The sequence below is a fragment of the Mesoplodon mirus genome (genome assembly GCF_964341445.2).
Source record: "Mesoplodon mirus genome assembly, chromosome: 15".
In the NCBI taxonomy this organism is placed as follows: Eukaryota; Metazoa; Chordata; class Mammalia; order Artiodactyla; family Ziphiidae; genus Mesoplodon; species Mesoplodon mirus.
The window spans coordinates 53,928,787-53,952,229 of NC_138991.1; the positions used below are offsets into that span (position 1 = coordinate 53,928,787).

Sequence of the window (23,443 nt, forward strand, 5' to 3'; positions counted from 1 at the left end):
TTACTTCGGACCACGTGTAAAGTGGTGCTGAACATTTAAAACAATTCTGATTTAAAAGCGTATCCGTGTTTTTCATGGAAGTAAATTAATACAGCATAAAGTTATAAATAGGATACACGAAGGAGTACTTTATCCTTCATTCCTCCCCAGGCTTGACCTTTGATTCACGACAGCCTGAACAGCGGGTGCAAATGGTGCTCCTGGAGCCCCTTTGGAGTGCCAGTCCAGCCTTCCGCTGCCCTCTGAAGATGAGCTGTTCTATGTACGAGAGTTTCATGGACAACACACTTGTAAAAGAAGTTTACAAACCACGCTCTTCCACCCTTATAGCATTTCTGCACACTATTTTGCTATCTCTGAGATGAAGAATAAAACTGACTTAAATTCAAGCGTTACAAACACAGGAGCAAGAACTGGTTGAAGACCTTCTGCATTCTCTGTCTAGTAAGAAAGACTATCCAGTGAGAGCATAATCAAGATCTGTCACTACTTAAACTATGGAAACCACAGCTGAAGTACATTAGAAATGTCTGTTTACATACAGAATACGTATTTATTACTTAGAATGACTTACCAGAATCTTTACAACTGCTAGGTAACACGTTAGCCTAAATTCCACACTTAATCAGAGGTGCGTTTCAATTGTACATACTTTCCATAACTCAAATTTTTCCCTAATTAGACTAAATCTGAGTAGCAACAAAATATCTGGATTCCCCCCCATTATTTAATGCTCCTTTTTGAACTGTATTTATCAGTCATCAAAAAATCCAAAAATTAATGGATGGAAGTAGTGCATATGTGAAAGCGATCTTTTTCTTTTAGGTGGTGCAGTAGAAGAGTGACCCTGACAAACCCTGAGCCCAGCTGCATAAAGGATTCAGGCCTCTTTCTTCAGGGCCGCTGTTCACCAACATCTGTAAGGGCTGCTGACTCCTTCTCTGACAGCTAGGCTGTGAACTTTTCTAGTTTGAATCATGCTACCTCTGAAGAATTAATTAGTAAACAATGAAGCTAAGTATCTCTTAATAAAAATCATTTCAGAATACAGAATAAGCTAAACTCTATGTGAGGCACATTAACTATTTTTTTCCCAGGAGCTGATAAGGGGTACCTCCAAAAATCAACATTCTTTAATTTCAGCTCTGTAACTGATTTCAACAGGGATACAGTTTGCTGGGGTCTGGGGTCTCAGCACAGAGATTTTTCCTTGTATTATTTCACTAATTTATGCAGGAGTCAAATCCATAATTTTGATCATTAAAATCTGAAATGTATTCTCTTTCCCAGTCTTTGAGCAGCTTTGGTAAAATTCAGAATGCACAAAGTCTTAGTCTATTAGATATGTGTTGAAACTCCATTTGAAAGAATAAGCATTAATCTATAAACCAAAAGAAAATTATCTGTGTTATATTTTAAATATATACCTTACAGTAATTTAAAAAGCAGGGATGCTATAATCTATTCAATTTGAGTTTTTAGAAATGCTCCTTTAGATTAACTTGCTAAAAGACACTTGCCTGCATCGGGGGTCAGGCAAATTTAGTGAAAGTTCTTCGGTGAAAATTTAAATAAATAAATAAATAAATATGGCTCACCCCTACTGCAGGGGGGAAGAAAGGAATCTAGGCAATAAACAAAGACACTTAAAATATACGCAATTTACTAGAATATCTTGTCATATGGCAAGGTAGTAGGACGAGAGTGTTTAGCCCACAAAAGTAATACAATTGTATTTATGCCTTAAAATGAAAAAAAAAAGGCACAAAAACCAAAAAACCATCATTCCCAAGTGTCAACATAATATTACTACTTTAGATAAACAAGGCCCTATTTTTCTAATATTTAAATAATAAAAATTATGCCATATCCAAGCTACCAGTGATTTGGTTTTCTTGAATATAGGGGGAAGACAAAGCTGGAAGCACACTCACCTCAAAATTAAAGGGTAAAAAACCAAAGTCAAATGCCATTTCTACACTAGTGTTCCAATGGCTATTAAGAGATAGGAATCAGGAGTCAGATTTCAAGATGCCAAGATCTGAAATCTGCAATTCATTTTATTTTTATAGAAAAGATGAAACTAAATTAACATCTGCTATTCAGAACACAAAATTTAAGTTTTGGTGTGAACTGAGTTCTTACTTTTAAGGTGAACTTCCAGTCTTTTCCATTCACAAATAGAACTTTATTTATTAAGTTCCCTGCTTTGTATCTCCAGAGTTGATCAAAGCACATTTTCTTAGTACAATCTGTATTGTTCCAAGTGTTTTATAAACATCTTTTGTGAGAGTTTACAGGTGTGATCTGAAATCATATCCAAGGTTTCATCCTATGAGTCAGTTATTCTTAAAAGGAACTAGAATCTCTGTCTTTATCACCTTTATTTCCCTATCTACCACAAATCTAATTCTAATCACAAAATTTTTAAAAATAAATAGCAGAACTGTCAGTAGATAATTACTGACATTAAATACTCGGCAGGACAAAGGAAAAAAAAAAAGGAAAAGGAATAAGTTCATTACCTGGACATGAAAATTACAGGTCTATACAATATCTGAGCTTAGCCACTATGTAAGCTTGTCCACTATGTAGCCCTATACTGATAACTCCCAAATCCATATTTCCTGTCCTCACCTGAAATCCAGACTGTCCATACAGCTGCCTGTTGAACCTGTTCTCCTGAATTCATTCACAAAGATATTTACTGAATACCTATTATGTGCCAAGTATAGTATGCTGGGCTCTGAAGGTTCAGAGAGAAGAAAACAAGACAGTCCCTGTCTTCAAGGGGCTTCTAACTGTAAAGAAAGCCAAACTAGTCTAATAATCATAAAAATATGTAACATACAAATTGTGATTAGTCCTATGTTCCAGTCTAAGTCGGTCTAAAACTGAACTCAGTTTACCCACTGCACTCCGGTCTGCCTGCTCCCTGAACTCATTCTCGGATGGAAATGTGCCATCACAGGTTACCAAAGTCACAAATGTGGGAGGCATTCTTGGCCCTCCCTTCCTCCTCAGATTTTCTTAATCTCAGAATTTCCAGAATAGATGTACATGGTTGGCTCTGCCCAGAACAACCTTCTTCCACTTCTTCTGGGAACCCCCAATGAGATGGTGGTAGACAGCTTCCAAAGATCCCAGTGCCTGGTGAAGGCACAAAACCCAAGGCCAAGAGAGCCCCTGGGATTTTAAAAACTAAAGTTGGGAAAGAGGAGCTCTTTCCTCCTCTTGGTTGGAGAGTATGACAACGGCCCCTGCCATATGCAGACGCCCGAGGGAGCAGAGATGGGAGAAAGAATCTCTGTGTTGAGGAGACCAGTTCCAATCCACAAGGTCTCTGGCTTTTCCTGGTTTCTGCAGCATATCATACCTTTTACAACCTTCTCCAGGAACCTTCCAATTAATCCCTCTTTGAACTTAAGATAGTTTGAGGAGGGTTTCTGTTACTTGTAGCCAGGATTCTTGACTAATAGCTCCTAAACACTTCCAGCCTGTGTCTTATCCAACTTTGCCATGAATACCTTAGTTCAGGTCCTCATCACCTCCTGGACTAGTTCAACAGCCTAACGGGTCTCCTGTCCCCAGTCCTGCCCTTGCATCTAGCATCCATAATACAGTAGCCAGAGGGACCACATCACTCTCCCCCTGCTGGAGTGGCTCCAGCATCAATACAGGCAAAATCTAACTTCCTTAACAGGACACACTCAGCTCTCTACAATCACCCTTCCTCTCCAGGCAAGCAACATTTCATGCTCTGACTATATGGAAATACCTGGGCTACAGCTTAGACAGACACACGCACACACGCACACACGCACACACACACACACCCCAATGCTGAACTGATTGGTAAGCAGGATATTTTCCTTTCTGAAAACGTGGAAAACCTGAAGAAATTAAAGAAAAGTGGTTTCCTTTAGGCTCACTTCTAGGCATCAAAGTCATCACACCTATGCCTACATTTGCCTACATTTTATTACACTAAGAATGATAAATACAGCTACTAGAAGATACCTGGTCCCAGACATATTGTATACACAGTAGCAAGAAACTGAAGGAGAGAATCAATGACCCTAACTAAAAGTTCTGATTGTTACCCACCTTTGTGAATTGAGCACAACACTTTGAATATACTAAAATCCACTGAGTGGTATACTTTAAATGGGTGAACCTCATGATATGTGAATTATATCTCAACAGAGCTGCTGTAAGTGGCCACTCTTCAGCGAGGCATTCTTACTTAGATACAGGAGACTACTCCTTCCTGCCTTCTGTGGACCTCCACTGTCCTCCGTGGATGCTTCTAGCTTGGCATGTGAGCTCTTGTTCACATGAGGATAGGGCCATGTCTCACTCACCTCTGGATCCCCAAGCCAAATCAAGTGCTCAGTACATACAAAACACTTAAAAATGTTCACAGAATGACACATGAATTCTGAGCTAGGCAGAACACCGTAAGACATTTTTGTAATTTAGAAAAAGGCACATTCGGTATTAGATTAGGAAACTTGGTCTTCTCACTTTGAATTAGATGAGAATATTTGAAAAACATGAAAGATATTTAAAACCTCTAACCCACTGTATAGTTAACAGCTGACCATTTAATTTTGCACCAATTTTAAAAATGAGAGATGTGTAGAAATAAGGTGTGATTTTTTTAACTTACAGAAAATCTCAAGCAGAGACAAGACTACATAAGCAACCAAAGAGAAATAGATAAGCTGGTCTTCATGAAAATTAAAAACTTCTTCAAAGAACATTTAAAAAAAGTGAAAAGACAATTCACAGAATGGGAGGAAATTTTTACAATTCATATATCTGATAAGGACATATGCCGGGGTGGGGGGGTTCATCTAGAATATACAAGGAAATCCTATAACTCAACAATAAAAAGACAACCCAATTTTAAAAATGGGAAAAGAATTTGAATAGGTATTTCTCTAAAAAAAGATATACAAGTGGACAAGAAGCACATGAAAAGATGTTCAACATCATTAGCCATTAGGGAAATGCAAATCAAAATGGGATACCACTTTACACCCACTGGAATGGCTACTATGAGAAACAAAACAAAACAAAAAATAACAAGTGTTGGCAAGGATGTGAAGAAACTGGAATCCTCTAACATTGCTGATCAGAACGTAAAATAGTACAGCCGCTTTGGAAAACAGTTTGGCAGTCCCTCAAAAAGTTAAATATAGAATTACCATGAGACCCAGCAATCCTACTCCTAGGTATAAATCCATGAGAAACGACAGCAGATGTCCACCCAAAAAACTTGTACATGAATGTTCACAGCAGCATTATTCATAATAGCCGAAACATGGAAACCACCTAAGTGGCCATCAAGGGATGAATAAACAAAATGTATATCTCCGTGCCACAGAGTTATTTAGCAACAAAAAAGAATGAGTTCTGATACATGCTACAACACAGATGAACCCCAAAAACATGCTAAGTGAAAGAAGCCAGACACAAAAGGTCACACATATTTTATGATTCCATTTATATGACATACTCTAAATAAGCAAATCCATAGACACAGAAAGTAGAATGGTGGCTGCCACGGGCTAACAAGAGGGAAGAATGGAAAGTGACTGCTACTGGGCCTGGGGCTTCTTTTTGGGGTGATGAAAGTGTTCTGGAATTAGTGGGGATCTGTGTGCAACTCTCTGAATATACTAAAATCCACCGAATTCTATGCTTTAAACGAGTGAACTTTATGGTATGTGAATTACATCTCAATAGAACTGTTAACAAAAAAAATCACTGCACAAAATCATATAGTGACACCTCTGTGTAGAGGTCTGATTGAATCACTTTGCCTGCTACAGGATAATCTGTCATAAAAGAAAACAAAAAAACACACAATCTGTTCAAACGAGGAAATGATTTATTTTCCTACCACCAAATCCCAACCATAATATCAAATCCAAAGTAAAAAGAGGAAAGAAGGAAAGAGCACACTGCACTTCCCTGGCAGGTATGACATGGAATTAACCAAAGACTGTGCAAAGAAAAATGTTTATCAGAACCACTCACTTCCCTTTGATTCCACAGATTTCAACAAGTCCAAGGCCTTTTTAACTCACGAGAAAATGTGCCAGCTTCTTTATTAGCACAGAGCGAGGAAAAACAAGCATTCTCTCCTATAACAAAATTAACATCCCACAGAAGGTCTGTTTGTACTTGGCCGTCATGAACCTTTCATCTCAGAGCACTGCTAAATTAAACAAGCCTATGTTGTATTGAACACAATAAGCCAGATACACTGGCAGGCTCCTCAACTTTATCAGTTAATGTTGAAGAACATTAGAAATAAAAAGGAGGGTAAGAAGGATGGTGATGGTGGTAGTAAAGCAGCTGTGTCTTCATTCCACCCAACATTTCACTTACCTACAATAATGGAAACATTCTAACAACCGTGAGACCCTTTTCTCTGTTGGTGTACACAAGAAGAGCCAGAGACATCTGGATTCAAGTCATTGCTTTGTTTTTCTTTTTTGTTTTAAGCCTACTAGCTGAGTGCCGAAGGACAAATCTCATAACCAAGGCCTTCTATTCTCTAAAACTGGAGTGACTGTATCTAGCCTCAGAGAGTCATTAGAGAACAAAATGAGAGAATACACACAAGAGGTAGAGTCCAATGCTCTATATGTACATCCCCACCATAAATATCCTCACTGCTCTCAACTCTTCAATGCAAATACTGATTCTGGAGCTTGTATCACAGTGTAAGTAATTGACATCAACCTTTCTTTTCTACCCCAAGGACATCTAAGCAACCGAAATATCCTATGAAAATTCCATATTGAATAAATTATTCCCCCTCCCATATAGCTGAAAGTAAGAAAGCCATCAATAAAGTCTGTTTTAAATGTATTAAATCAGGGCACGACACAAAGCATTCATTCACCTAAGAGGTATTTAAAAGCAATGAACTGAGAGAGACACACCAAGAGAAACACTTACTATGAGAGACAAATGTCTATTTTCCAGTGCAATAATTGGTAACCTTTCCATAAAGATTGATGCAATCTGATTATAATTCCCAAGGGTCAGTAATCAGTTCTTAAGGTAAAAGAAAAAGGAAGTGGGATGGTTTCAAACGCTCCAGAAAAGATGTAGGAGGATATCCCTTCCCACTGACAGCAATTAACGTTTGAGTGATGGCTGCTAGAACATTCAGACTGAAAAACTTTGTTACATTAGAATAGACTGAAATCTACTTAAAACAAAACTTACTGGGTTTAGCAGACACAAACATAACCCTCACCATGAACTAGGAGTCCTCTCTGAACACACTGGAACGAAGGTAAAGCTTGTATGGACTTCCCATATTTGTCATCAGTGCTAGGATATGCCATACTCCCATGCTGGAAGTCTACTTAAAGAGAGCATCTAGACTCTGCGGCGGTAGACGGTCAGACTCCCTCCGCCCAGCTCCAGACAATGTTCCATCACACCACAACACCAGGAAAAGTTTCTAGGGTTAGCAAGGAGGGAAATGTCTCAAGGGTAATGGGACATTCGGAGGCTGGAGATAGCTATTCCTGGAGAGTTTCACTAAGCACCACGTTCATTATGGAACTTGTGGCCCAAAGCTATTGTTCTCTCCCCTCTTTCCAAAACTCTCCCGTTAAGACTCAGAGTTTAATAAAACCTCTCTGGAGGCTTCCCTGGTGGTGCAGTGGTTAAGAATCCACCTGCCAATGCAGGGGACGCGGGTTCAAGCCCTGGTCCGGGAAGATCCCACGTGTCGCAGAGCAACTAAGCCCATGCGCCACAACTCCTGAGCCCATGTGCCATAACTACTGAAGACCGTGCGCCTAAAGCCCGTGCACCTAGAGCCTGTGCTCCACAACACGAGAAGCCACCTCAATGAGAAGCCCGTGCACCGCCACGAAGAGCAGCCCCCACTCGCCTCAACTAAAGAAAGCCCGCGCGCAGCAATGAAGACCCAACACAGCCAAAAATAAAATATAAATAAAATAAATAAAAAATAAAACATTGATCTCACAAGTGAAAAATAATACAGCCCTCTAAAAAAAACCAAAAAAACAAAACAAACAACAAAAAAAAACCCAAAACAAACAACAAAAAAAAAAACCTCTGTGAGAGACCACCTCATTACAGATACTACAGGAGTAAGGCCAGAGTGCCGGCTTTGCTAGGGAGCTGTTATCTATATCACATACAAGCACTTAACAAGTTTTTTGCCCTCCTACTGCAGTTCAGTACTCTCACCCTGACCATGAAACAGTTTCACCTAAATATTCTACCACCACACACCCTGTATATGAAGACAGAACTTCTCCTCTTTCTAACTTTCCAATCAAATAACCACTTACACTGCCAGTCTAAACTTTAACCTTTATGCCTAAAATAGGAGGAAACTTGCAAATGCACAGAATCCAACCCATTAAATACATAAGAATGTCTTGAAATCTGTTTAAATACAGTATAACATTTTTTACAAATGCAGCTAAAAGGAGAAATAAATGCTAAAGTCTTAAGTTTAATTAAGACTCCAGTTTTACTACTACTAGTAATGCCTCACTTTCCAGGAGTATTTTTAGAATTGGGGTTTTAAAGCATGCAATTAAAGAAATTAACTCATCAGTGAAATGAAAGCTACAATATAAGCAAATCCCTATACTACTGCAGAAAAGAGATATAAGAACCCAGAACTTTGGGTATTTTAGAAAACGAATACAGGATCATACCATTTGCCACAATATGATATCAGAGGGTAAAGTCCAGGAAATCTAATTAATTTAGACCCTACTAATGAAGACTCAATAATTTCCTTTCAAGTCTGCCTAGATTTAACTTTAGACTATTTATTAAGGAAGGAGTTGCTAAGAAAATTAAAGTACAAATAAAAATTGCTAGGGGATTATTTAATAAGTTAAATTTTTTTTACATGAAATAACTGCTGCTAAAATACTGATTAAAACTAGCACACGGGCTTCCCTGGTGGCGCAGTGGTTGAGAGTCCGCCTGCCGATGCAGGGGACACGGGTTCATGCCCCGGTCTGGGAAGATCCCACATGCCGCGGAGCAGCTGGGCCCATGAGCCATGGCCGCTGAGCCTGTGCATCCGGAGCCTGTGCTCCGCAACCGGAGAGGCCACAACAGTGAGAGGCCCGTGTACCGCAAAAAAACAAAAACAAAAACAAAAAAAAACAAAAAACTAGCACATGCATTCTTTAGAATACCATACTCTAGTGGAAACAAAATGTATGAAACAAGAGTCCTCAACATTGCTTTATTCTATTAGATAATTGTTCCATTCTCTCTGTTTATTTTGGCTGTGAAAAACGGGTTATGAGTCAGAAAAGCTTAATAGGCAGGATACTTAACAAAGATTTACACATTCTTCTTAATGGCTAGCAATCTATTTATCTACTTTATTTTTTTTTTTTTTTTTTTTTTTTTTCTTTTTGCGGTATGCGGGCCTCTCACTGTTGTGGCCTCTCCCGTTGCGGAGCACAGGCTCCGGACGCGCAGGCCCAGCGGCCATGGCTCACGGGCCCAGCCGCTCCGCGGCATATGGGATCCTCCCAGACCGGGGCACGAACCCGCGTCCCCTGCATCGGCAGGCGGACTCTCAACCACTGCGCCACCAGGGAGGCCCTATCTACTTTATTTTTAATAAATGCTGAACCCCAACTAAAACATAACTCAATTTCTCTCCATTATAACTTAAAATATATTTGGGGGCATTTACTTTATCCTTGTCTTCAAATAACATAACTGTAAGATATTCCCATGCCTGTAATATGAAACAAATAGGGTTCTTTAATAAGATCTAGTACCTGACCTACTTCACTTACTTTGCCCTTAACAGCAACAACAAAAAACAGACAAAAAAGCAGATTTAAAACACAGTAGTATATGTGATTCTGCAAAGAAACAGGACAGAATCCAAATCAACAGTCCAAACAAAACATCACAAAATGTTATGGTAGCAAGTGTCACTACAATTATGCATGTCTAGATTTAGATGCATTTAAAAATCACAAATGCTAGTTTTATTCTCCAAGAAATTAAATTTCTTAATTAAAATTTAAGGCACTTCTCATTTACATCTTAATTCTAACTTAACAGTGATGATATTCACCAATCATTAATTCCTTCAAAAACGACCTGAGTGTCTGCCATGTACGTGCCAGATATCACATTAGTTGCTGGATGTAAGATGGTGAATAAAACACACTTGGTCCCAGCCTCAACAATGTTAACTTGAAGTGAAAAGTAAAGTACCCACATGAAAGGCATTCTATAAGATACATTTTATGTCAAGGAAAAAGAGATGAATTTTAACTGGCTTTTTATTAAGTCAAAGAACAAACAGTAGGTCAATAACAAAGTTGGTATCTGTTTCATGTGAGACCTTCCTTAGGTAACCCTTATTTGACTGAAATAAAATCTAAAACAAACATAAAATTAGATCTCACATTCATATCAGAAACTGGCAAAATCCTTTGGACAGGTGAGACTCAACATCAGTATTCATAGGTTTACACGTGAACACATATTCACATAACTCAGCAATGTTCTGTTATCACCCAAATTTGTAAATCACATTCTGTATGCTATTCTACAATTGGTATCCATGTTTGAAAGATGTTAGTTTTTAAAGCTTCTTTAAGGTCCACTGTAAGTGAATAAAAAACAAAGGTATTGCTCTCTATAAAGGAAAACTTTCAGTATCCAAGACAGTTAGTTGCCAATAATCTTAAAATACTTATAATGAGTTAATCAGGGCAATAGACCTAAAATCAAAGAACTCAACATATTTTAACATTTTCATCACATTTAAAGTCCAAGAGAGTGTCTCACTTACACATGAGAATCACAGGTATGCTCTCAATGAGGAAATTCTTTATGTAAGACTATCAAATGAAAGAGGTCTTCAAAACATAAAAGGTTTACTCCAGTCAAAAACCCTGCTATCTCAAAAAAGATACTGGTGGTGCAGTGGTTAAGAATCCGCCTGCCAATGCAGGGGACACGGGTTCGATCCCTGGTCCGGGAAGATCTCCCATGCCGCGGAACAACTAAGCCCGTGTGCCACAACTACTGAGCCCGCGTGCCACAACTACTGAAGCCCACATGCCCAGAGCCCATGCTCCACAACGAGAAAAGCCACCACAATGAGAAGCCCGGGCATCGCGACGAAGAGCAGCCCCTGATCTCTGCAACTAGAGAAAGCCCGTGCGCAGCAACAAAGACCCAATGCAGCCAAAAATAAATTAAGGAATAAAATTAAAAAGAAAAAAAAGATACCATTTTTTTCTCCTATTGGACTGGCAAGGATTAAAAAGATGAACAAAACTCAGTGTGGGTAGTTATCCTTCTAAGAAGATAAATGAACACGTATACAATGATTTAAGTACAGGGTTAATCAACACACTATTATCCACTAGAAACAATCTAAATGGTCATCAAAGGAATGATTCAATAAGGTATGGTGCCTCTAAAACAATGGAATATTACATGGTCAGTAAAGTGATCATATATGATTATGCATGCCTCTTACAATTCATGTGTAGATATATAAAAATATTGTTGCATTTAAAAATGACCACCATATATAGTATAAACCAATTTATTTAAAGATTTGTATATAAATACTTCTATATTCATAGATAAATTTCTAAAAGGATTTTCACCAAAATATTAATATTAATGGCAGCCATTTCTGGGTGGCAGGAATTAGGTGTCATTGAGGGAGGTTTTTTCTCACTATTATAATAGGAAAATAAACAACACATTTTCATTTAAGAAAATAAAGTGTTGCAATCTCACCAAGTGGCTTCAAATCCCTTCAACTCCCTACTTTAAAATCAAAGTTCTCACTGAATGTTGCAAGTATATATAATCACCAAACAGCTTATGGATTTCCACCTGTGGGACCTCCTTCTCAGCACCATGCTTTAAAACCATGAGATGGGGCTTCCCTGGTGGCGCAGTGGTTGAGAGTCCGCCTGCCGATGCAGGGGACACGGGTTCGTGCCCCGATCCCGGAAGATCCCACATGCCGCGGAGCGGCTGGGCCCACGAGCCGTGGCCGCTGAGCCTGCGCGTCCGGAGCCTGTGCTCCGCGACGGGAGAGGCCACGGCAGTGAGAGGCCCGCGTACCGGAAAAAAAAAAAAAAAAAAAAAAAAAAAACCATGAGATGATGGAAATTTAAAGATTCAAGTCAAAGAAGTAAGGAAGCCAAATGACCTTATTCAAACAGCCTACATTCCTGGCATCTACTTTAAGAACCTCAGGTTCTATGAACTTAAACACTCCTAAAACAATCTCCCTCTTACATCTTAAGAAAGCAGGCTATGGAAAGGAATTTTTAAAAAATAAGAGACATTTCCTTTAAAAAAATTAAATCATAAAAAACTTACCTCAGTAAAAATATTTAGTTATTTTCCTGTCTTACATTCTCTTTCTTAGCACCTTTACTGTGAACCTAGGGGGGAAAAAAGTTAAAATTACTTTTAATTGAACATCTACTCATGCCAGGCAGGGTGGTCAGAGAAAGCCTCCTGGAGAACATGAAGTCTGAGAGGAATCGGAGAGAGTAAAATACAAGTTACTAAAATGGCACGACTGGGAAGGAAAATGAGCAGGTGCAAGTGGAATAAATAACTTTTCTTAAATGGGTGGAGGGCCTACACATGACTGTATTCAACCTTACAGCAGGTGAAAAGCTGGGTTGCTAGACTTAGAACACCTGCACCTGAGTCTCACCTCTACCACTTCCTAGCTTGTCTGATCTTGAGCAAGTCCATAAACCCATGTGCCTCGGTTTCCCCACGTGCATAATAACAGGATCCAACTCACAGGACTGCTGAGGGTTATGTGAGATAATCCACATTGGGGACCTTAAAACAGTTCCTGTAACATAATAAATGTTCAGTGAACATCAATTTTCGCTTTTATTATTACATGTTCTTATATAAAATAAATCCATTTGCCTCTCACCACCTCCACCACCACCATTATTACTGTTACTATTATTATTGAGAAATGGCATAAGCCTTATCTTCAAGGGGTTTACAATGTACTGGGTGACAGATGAATTACCCAGACACATAATACAAGGCAAAAGAAAGATCGAAGTCAATTATTCATTTACTTATTTTAAAATATCTGAGTGTCTGTTCTTTGCCAGGTATTCTGCATTCTTTGGTGGACATGAGGGACACAGTTTCCCTCCTCACAGTTTCCAGTCCATCAAGGCCAAGCTATAGGACCGACAAGCTACACATGGAGACAGATCGTGTTTTTTACTGGGTGCAGGGCAGCACATATCTGAACTGGTAGAATTAGGTAGCAGAACATTCTGGGTGGAAGGGATGGCATTATAGGAAACACGGGGCCTTTGGGGAAAGCTAAGCAGCCTCTGGTCAGGGTGCACCGGAGAGGGCAAGCAGCACCAAGGCTAGAAAGGCAGGCAGGAGGGCCCTCAAACACGGGGCTGAGTTTGTTCTCTTCTCAGTATACTGATTATCCTGCTCGGAGTGAATCACAACTTGCTTTTAACTTTAAGTCTAGCATCATTTTATTATTTTTCTTCTTTTCTTTTTTTCTCTTTTAAAGGTGAGAGGGGAAAGAGGAAGAAGAAAAAGAGCACAGCAACCTCAACCTATGTTGCCGCTGGCAGTGATGGTGGTGGAAGTGGCACTAAGTGATGAGTCCCAAGCTCTTTTTAATACTCCCAACATTCTTACCAAGCCAGAAATGTTCCTTTTACTCATTAGGAAACTGAGGCTCAGAGTAGTCAAATAGATCCCCAGATGTCCACAGAGCTCATAAATGCAGCCACAGAATTTAACTGTAAGCCTGACTCCCAAGGCTTTCTTTTCTCTTAGGCAAAAATGTATAAAGGATTCTGCAGAATTTAACGTCTGTTAAAAACTACTTAGAACTTCAGGGTATATAAACCTCTGTACTTACACAGAAATAAACAGCCTTCATACAAACAATCAAAACCACTTAGAGGGACTTCCCTGGTGGCGCAGTGGTTAAGAATCTGCCTGCCAGCGCAGGGGACACGGGTTCGAGCCCTGGTCCGGGAAGACCCCACATGCCACGGAGCAACTAATCCCGTGTGCCACAACTACTGAGCCTGCGCTCTAGAGCCCACGAGCCACAGCTACTGAGCCCACGTGGCACAACTACTGAAGCCCGCATGCCTAGAGCCTGTGCTCCACAACAAGAGAAGCCACTTCAATGAGAAGCCAGTGCACTGCAACAAAGAGTAGCCCCCACTCAATGCAACTAGAGAAAGCCCGCGCACAGCAACGAAGATCCAATGCAGCCAAAAAATAATTAATTAATTAATTTAAAAAAACTAAAAACAAACCTTAAAAAAAAAACCACTTAGAAAAGATAAAGGAAAAGAAGATCTCACAAAAACAATATATATATAAACACATGTATATGTGTATATATATACACACACACACACAATAAATTTAATAAGAAATGGGCAAAACCTATATGAGAAAAACTTGAAAATGCTCCAGAAGGATTCGGGAGTAAAACCAAACAAATGAAAAAATACACAATGTTCTTGGATAGGAAAATTCAATATCTGAAAGATATCAATTCTCCCTATGTTAGTTTATAAATTTAACACGATCTCAATTTGCTTAAGTTTTTTTTTTTCTGGAACTGACAAATGATTCTAAAGTTCACATGGAAAAATAAACAAGCAAGAATTGCCAGGAAAACGAAGTGCAACAGGCAAAACTAGTTTTACAAGGCATTAAGACATTTTATAAAACCAATAATGTGTACTTGTGCAGGAATAGAAAGACTTAATGGAATAGAACAGAAAGTCCAGAGATGCACCCCAACACATCTGGAAATTCAGAATATAATGAAGGTGTATTGTATTCTGAAACAAATGGGTAAAGATAACTGGTAGCCATAAGGAAAAAGTTGAATCTATATATCACTCCTGAACACCAGAATAAATTCTAAATGGATCAAAGGTTTAAGTGTAAAAATGAAACCATAAAAGAAAAAAACACTGAAAGAAAAAAAATGGGCCAAATCCAAATTCTTGGAGGCCTTTCCGTGACTCAAAATCCAGACACCATAAAATATTAACTACTTAAAATTTAAAGAAAAAACTTTAAAGACTTCTCTATACCAAAATACATGACAGTAATTTTTTAAAAAACGACAAGCTTGAGGAAATTGCAACTCACATCACAAAGGGCTAATCTCTCTAATTTATAAATTCCTAGAAACTGATAAGAAAAAAGCGATCCAAAAGAAAAACACGGAAAGGGCATGAACAGATGGTTCATAGAAAAAGAAACAGAAACAGCCTTTAAGCATGTGAAAAGATGCTCAGCCTCATTCATAATCAAAGTAATGCACATTAACACCACGAGTAACTTTTCACCTTTCAGACTGATACAAATCCAAAGGCTGGTAAACACTCTATTGGGAGAGGCTATGGAGACAGGTACTCTAATGCATTACCTGCAGGAGTTCAAAATTGTACAACCCTGAAAGAGGGCAGCATTTGTCACAATTATAAATGCACTGCTCACTGACCCAGCAATCCCACTTCTGGAAAGATATCCCACAGATACACCTCACATATACGAAATGATATGTGCACAAGGTTATTCACCACAGGCTGTGACTGGAAGAGACTGGAAAACCCTCAAGTATCCATCATTTATTGGGATACTTCATCATTTATTGGGGCTACTTAAACTCTGGCACAGGCCACACAATGGTATATTCTGCATCTGTTAAATAAATGTTTTCTATATACTAATGTAGAAAGATACTAAAGGTATACTAACTGAAAAAAAAAACAAGGTCAGAACAATTTACATTTTATATAAAAAGGAGGGAATATATAGAGTATACTGGTATCTGCTTGTATCTACACAAAGAAACAATAGACATCTATAGGAAACAAATAGAAAAAATTACCTGTGGCCGAAGGGAGCATATTAGACCAAGACAGAGTTGGAAATTAGACTCCTCAAAATACTCCATTTTAGTTTTTGAACCACATGAACATTTTATATATACAAAAAGAATTTTAAAGTGTTAAAAGTATAACTCACAGGACGAAGAGAAAGAGAACTACTTATCACCTAGAGTCAAAATCCAACATGCATTAAAAGAGAATTTTTTCCTAAATTAGGAGTTTGGGATTAACAGATACACACTACTATATATAAAAAAGATAAACAACAAGGACCTACTGTATAGCACAGGGAACCATATTCAATACCTTGTATAACCTATAATGGAAAAGAATCCGAAAAAGTATACATATGTGTATATATGTATATATGTATGTATGTATAACTGAGTAACTTTGCTGTACACCTGAAACTAACACAACATTGTAAATCAACTATACTTCAATTAAAACAGTAATAGTAAATAAAAATGAAAGAATTTTTCTCTGAAATTAGATATTAACAAGCAAGATTAGTGTGGCCATCACTAAAAATCATACAAGACAATCGATTTTTTTTCCTTTAATCAAGCTAAAGCACATGATTATAATAATCTATAAAAGCGCTATTTGGGGGGCAAGGAATCAGAAGAGAGAATAGGAAAGCGCAATGAGGATGCTTTAGCCTAATGCTTCTCAAAGTATGGTCCCTGGACCAGCAGCATCAGCATTACCTGAGAACCTGTTAAAAATGCAAATTCTCAAGCCCCAGCCCAGACCTACTGAACCAGAAACTCTGGGAGTGGTAGGGAGTAATTCTGGTAATACACACTCAAGTTTGAGAGCCAGTGATTTGGTCCAATGCTTCTTACACATCGTCATGCATCACTTGGAGGAGGATATTGTTAAAAAGCAGATTCTGGTTCAGGAAGTCTGGGGTGAGTCCCTGAGTCAGCATTTCAAACAAGCTCCAGGAAGCTGCTGATGTGCTGCTGGTTTGGGGAGTGCACTTGCGAAGAAAAGCTCAAATCCACCTGGGGAAGAAGGTATATAGTCTTCACGTGGCTGAGTTTCCTATGAAGTTTGCCCGCAGTAGCAGAGTCCGTACACAGGTTTCCAGGATGGGAGACATCATGTAGCCTCCCATATAAATTCTGTCTTTAACTCGGAATAAATACATTTTCAAGCATATGTCTTATTAAAATAACAGTGAATTGCTGAAATTCAATTTAAGGATGTCTCATTTGAGACAACTTTCATTTATAAGTGGACCCATGAACCTTCCAGAATGGGAAAAAAAAACCAAGAAGGCATATTCATACATCTGCCTGGTTATACTGTCTGATTAACTTTATTTCAAACACATTAACCATACCATCTGCTTTCCATGAAAAATCACCAGTTTGTTTCCTTCTAAACATTTTGAAAATGGTTCTTATATTTACAAACACTGATTCTCCATTTGTTTTACATGGGGGGAAAATCTTTAAAGGAATCTTCCAAGTAAAGAATTCTAGTTGAGATGGAAGGACCTGGAACTGTTATGTATCTTCATTTTGCAAGTCATCCTTTGTATAAAGTTTTTGGTGTTAAACATTAATCAATGTGCTGAAATTTCTACATATCCCTATCTTACTGCATCTATCGATAAGATGCCATCATTTCCAGACACACTATTATTTTATGTACCACTAAGAAAGAACAAAAGTTGCCAATTAAACCATGACTTGTCAATTTTAAGATACCAGTCCATCTCAGATATGCATCTTAAAAAATATATCAATGAAATAGCTTAATTATAAGTCTCAGACATATGCACATAATAAATTATGCATTTTCATCCACAGAGGCATGGATTTTTGTCCATATGACAATCTGTCCCACGCCTAAACACTGGAACGGTTTCAACTTCCACGCAATATTATTTGGTTCATTTTTGTACATATGAGTATTTTTTTAAAAGGTAGTGATTAAAAAAGAGTGACCTCTTTTTACCCTGGAACATGATACTGCTTGCACAAAGTAATACAAATTAATCACTCAATTTGGATAATTTTCCAATCCAAAAGTATTCAATGTAGCTATCTCTAGGCTATTTATTTATTTTCCCCCAACAATAAGTGTTTAATGAGTGAGTAAATAATGTCCCCCTGAAAAGACCCCCAACCCAATTAAAGGCCAACTGCAGTAACACTTCAGGGTTGAAACCCTGCTTCCTTCCTGCTAGGAGGTGCCATGTCATTTATTGAAACAAAACAAAACAGGGCAAACACATTTCTTAATAAGTGCAGTTTGTTAAAGTCCTGTTAAAACATATGGGTCAAGGGGAAGTAAAAATAATCAGAGGATCACTGTAAGAAAAACCTTTAGGTCTGGCACCTGGGAGACCTCTGGAGAGGAGGCAGTGGGAGAAACTTCACGTTCTGAAAGGAAGGAGCCCCCCAACTCCCTTCTTCCCTCTCACCCGATTAATCCCACCAGAAACTACCAAGACTCCGGGATAAAAGGTTTCAAGTTCAATAGTCACACTCTCTCCAAATACAAAAAGCAGGTACAAAATATATCCTTCTTTTCTGACAAAAGCCTTTACTTACATGCTTGTTTCCATAGCACCTTTCAAAAGTAACAAGCAATGAACAATAAACAAACATCTTATAGCAAAGAAGCAATTTATCTATCCAAAGAAAAGGAAAAATAAACTTCCTTTGTAGATTTAACAAAAGTTGAAGAAATTCATCATGTTACACTGTAGCTATATAATAGTCGGAGTTGAACTTTCTCAACTCAATTTGCATTTTCCCCATAGCAGCAAGACTAACAGAGTTTCAAATGAAAACAATTTCTAATGAATCATATTAGGAGGACTGAGGACAATATGATTATAGGTCATTTTAGTTTTGTTGAATTGTTTGAATGTCAGTTAAATTCTGCCCCACTCCCTGTTATAACTGACTAGACAACGATGACTGTTCTTTAGAGTGGATCTCAAAGGAGCTAGTACGGTCCTCTAAGAGATATGTTTAGTTATCAAGTGACTAGGGCACACCACTGGCATTTAGTGTCTGGAAGCCAGGATGCTTGAACTTCTCACAATGCATGGGACAGATCTACATAATGAAGATTTATCCTGGTCCTGAGAATCGTTTCAATGACCAGCCAGATTTATCACCATAACTGGTGTTACTTTAGAACACAATACTAAACAGTTTTCACAAGAAACTATGGAAAAACCCCAGTAATTCAGGGGAAGGTAGCTAACGTGAGGGAAGTTGAGATTGAATAATAACTAGTGTCTGAAAATTAGTGACCATTTCCTCACACCATGCATTAACTCAACATATAATTGCAGTGTCACAATACTGAGCATACCTACACTACTAAGTAACATACTGGCACCGAATCAAAAACAAAGCAAAACAAACAAACAAAAAAACCCTTTCAATCTAGCTAATATTTTATTCATTATTATCAGTGATAAGCGGTAGGAATCCATCATGGTGCCTCGAAGCAGCAGTACCTCCAAGCTTGTGGCACAAAAGCTGCCCTACAATGTCGTTTGAAAATGTGGCGATCATGGAGGGATTATATTAATATTATTTACATGTTGATTGAGATAGTCTGTACTTTATCTTGGCATGTTATTCCTAATTCAACCCGGACTTGTTTCTCTCTTCATTATCATAAAAAGTTTATCCCAACACTTAGGCGTCCCCTACCCCTGTGTCTATCTCTCTCTCTTATCTTTCCTTTTCTTGTATTAAATAGCTCCTGATATTTTTACCTCTCTTCAAGCCAAGCTTATTCACTAGAAGCAGGTACAACACAGCAGTATGTGCTAGATGTGATATGGCAATGCATGTCATATATAGTTCTCCTTTTACTTCTCCCTTACATTTAAATCGGAGCATCACACTGATTTTCAATTATGTATGTAGGTAGGTTACATTACTGACGAAGTTCATTTCAGAGCTGTAATGGGGGCTTTACAAACTTCTGCTGCAAGTGGGAGGAGCCTTGGTCTGACAAAGTTGAGCACCACTGCTCCAAAGAGTGGAATCACGTGCTTAACCAAAAACAAACTTGAAAAGTTTCCTTTGCTTAAAGCAAGCCCTGGGCTCCAATATTCCACTTCCATTCGACCTGACGCCCCACCCCCGGCACACACCGCTGCTTTTAAGTCCACTTCTGCCTTCACACAGGGCCAAACAAAAGTTATTGACCATTTCGGGAGCAGGGACCCTTTTGGGAAATCGACAAAAGCCAAGGACTCTCACCCAATAAACTCATATGCCATGCTGCATTCAAGTAGGGGGAGGGGGGTTCCCAGACACACCCTCTGCAGCCCAATCGGGACCAGAGTAGAACTCGAGCCCTAAAACCCAGCGAGTGGGGGTGGGGAGAAGGATGGGAGGCAAGTACGGGGCGGGGCGCTGGACTCGCTGTGCCTGGGCTTAAACCCCGATTCCACCGTGTCCCAGCACCGTGACCCTGGGCAGGGCGCTTCACCTCTCCGTGCAGCCCAGCAGTGGAACCGCGTAAGCGCGGACAGACGGTTAAGGCTCAATAAATGGTGTTGCCGCGGGCAGCAGCGCCGCGTCCACGGCGCCAACCCGCCGCCGGGGAAAACTGAGGCGTGCCTCGCGGTCGCACCCGCGTGCGGGGACTGGCTGCGAGGGGACTGGCCCTGCGGCCCCGCGGCCCTGGCCCGGCAGCCCCGCCCCGCCCGCGCGGGTCCCGGGACGGCGCGGACCCGGCGGCTCCTCGCAGGGCCGGCTGGGGAGGCCGCCCAGGACACGGTCCGCCCGCCCAGCGGGCTCCCCCGTCCGGCCCTCGGTCTCCGCCGCTCTCACCCGCTCCTCAGCCCCAACGGCAGCCGCCGCCGCCGCTGCCGCCTCCCGCAGCTCACCTCCCGGGCCGCCGCCGCCGCCGCCGCCGCCGCCACTACAGCCGCCGCTACAGCCGCCGCGCGATCTCGCGAGACTTCGCTCCCCTCCGCGCTTCCCCGCCCTCTCCGCGGCGCGCGCGGACCCCGGCCTGTAGCAGGCTAGGCGCGCTCCCGAAGAGCCGCCCCCTCGCCTCGGGGTTAGGTCTAGCCGGGCTCGCGACCCTGCGTCCGGGTCTCTGCATCCGTTCCGCCCACCTCCGCTCCGTGAAGGTGAAGGGTTAAAAGCCAGGTGCGGGTCGGCAGCTTCCCTCTCACCTGGCTGACCGGGTGCGCGTGCGCATGCGCGCGCCCGGGGCCCCGGACCTTGGAGTGTTTGCAAAGGCTGTGACCACTGTGACAACAATAATCCCAGCAGCCAGTCTTGGAATGCTTCCTAGGTGCCGAGTACTTTTACAGCTCCTCCTGGGTCCTCACAAGAGCCCCCAAGAAGTGGGTATTACCATCCTATCCGTTTCAGAGAGGATAAAATGGAGGCTTGGCCAGGTTAACAACTGCTACCTCTAGGTCACAAAGCTAGGAGTGGGCATTCGGGGTTGTCTGACGCTCAAGACAAAGCCCAGTTTTCCCGCCTCCATGACAGTCCCCAGACCCTGTCCCTGTTCCTTCCGCTGAGGGCACCAAATCTCAGCCCTTCTTCACTTCCCTCCCAAGGTTCACCAAGGTGAGAGGAGGCGCTCCTAGGAGGGCAGTTGCTACAGTCCCTCTGGTTTTATGGAGCTGCCGTCAGGAAAATGCTTCTCCCCCAATACACGAACTTCCTAAACCTCCCTGTGCCAGACCCTGTACAGGGCCCTGAAAACTATTTATATTCGATGGTCTCCTCTTTATACTGGTGGCGTTTTGATGGTAGAGAGCACAGTAGAATGGGACACAGGACACAGAACCAGAATGTACATGGATGTCAGGGGGTGCAGAGAAAGGTGTGACTTCTTCCTAGGGGTAAAATCTTAACTTTATACATATAATTGTTTCTAAAAAAGAGGGGCTAACATTTATTGAGGGCATTTCAAGGTCACTACCAATATTCTTCCAACTCAAGTCATAGGAAAATGGAGACTCAGAGAGATGAAGAAATTAGCCTAAGCCTCCACAGTAAGACAGGGTTTGAACCTGGGTCTGAATCCAGAACCCAGTACTGCCTTGCACTAAAGTCCCATGAGCTAGCATGTCTGGGCCAACAAGCTGCTGTAAAATCAAAAGCCTTGGAGGTTCTAGCTATTCCTTAACCTTGCATCAGGGTCTGCAGGGGCTTGCCCAGGCCACCTGACAGTCACATCCATCTCTGGCCTGCCCACCCTGCAAGGCTGCTCACTCCCTCCAGAAATAATGCCACTTCCTGCAGGCCAGAGGTAATAGGTGCCCTCCATGTGTGAACAGCACCCAACCCACCTGATGGAAGAAGTGAGAGAGGAAGGGAAATCACATCTGATGGGCAGCTACAGGGTACCAAGCACTGCTCCAGGTGCTGTCCATTCATTAGCTAATTTAGTCCTCCCAATAATCCCATCGGGAGGGAGGTATCGTTGTCCCCATTTTGCGGGTGAGGAAACTAAGGGCATAAGAGGGGAGAGAAGTTGCCCAGCCCAAAGATACACACAGGTGGTAAGTGGGAAGGCTGGAGTTCCACCAGGTCAGGCTGTCCTCAGACCTGCAAACTTTGGCCTCAAGGACCAACAAGTTTCTCTCTGCCCCAAAGGCCTTCATAAAGCTGTAAAGGTAGAAATCCCCTGAGGTCAGGACTCCAATCTAAGATACCATACATATCTGGGTGGACTGTGCCTTGATATTCTCATCTAAAACAGGGGTCCCCAACCCCCGGGCTGCATTCGTGGCCTGTTAGGAACCGGGCCACACAGCAGGAGGTGAGCGAGTGAAGCTTCATCTGCTGCTCCCCATCACTCCCCATCGCTCGCATTACCGACGAACCATCTCCCCCCTCCCCCTGCACCCCGTCAGTGGTAAAACTGTCTTCCATGAAACCGGTCTCTGGTGCCAAAAAGGTTGAGGGCTGCTGATCTAAAATAAAGATATAAATAGGTTGCTGGGAAGAGGACCCAGTTAATGTATGTGAAGCATGTAGAAAAGTGCCTTGCACAGATTAAGCACTCAGGAAATTATAGCTATTATTACATGTCTGAGTTATTTTATTCTCTCCCCATCTCCTGATATAAATTCCAAATCAATTTGGAGAGTGTGACCTTATATGCTCAGATATGGAAATAAAATTAGTTTCTAGCTCACTGGAAACAATCCACTGCTCTTTAGTGGACAAAATTACCCCCGCCCTTCCTCCTGATGGTGGAAAGAGACCAGGCTCTCCTGAAGCTCTGATACACCCTCTCTTCCCAGTTTCCTGGGAGACTGGCAGCCTGTTTTACAAAAGGTTCCCCTTACATAGTAAAAGCCACCCAAATATTTTTAAGTTGTTGGCAAAAACAAAAAGAAACTTGTTAAGAGAATTTTCGTGAGGTTGGGGGTTAATATAATCACTGTGACATCATGAGGAAAGTTTTTATAGGAACTGAAGCTGCCACTACCCTCA

The 23,443-nt window shown here is 40.9% G+C and overlaps 1 protein-coding gene across 9 annotated transcripts in view; it reads right to left on the reverse strand.

Annotated features, from left to right (window-relative positions):
- The window catches only part of MRTFB (myocardin related transcription factor B), a 201,742-nt gene extending 180,822 nt beyond the window's left edge, over positions 1-20,920 (reverse strand). For 3 of the 9 annotated variants that reach the window (XM_082643466.1, XM_082643462.1, XM_082643461.1), the window contains exons 1-2: positions 20,807-20,893; positions 12,418-12,482 (exon numbers count right to left, since the gene is read on the reverse strand). The gene's annotated coding sequence lies outside the window, so the exon portion shown is untranslated. The other 6 variants (XM_082643467.1, XM_082643463.1, XM_082643465.1 and 3 more) reach the window with 5 other exon arrangements.
- Between the last annotated feature and the right edge of the window lie 2,523 nt (positions 20,921-23,443).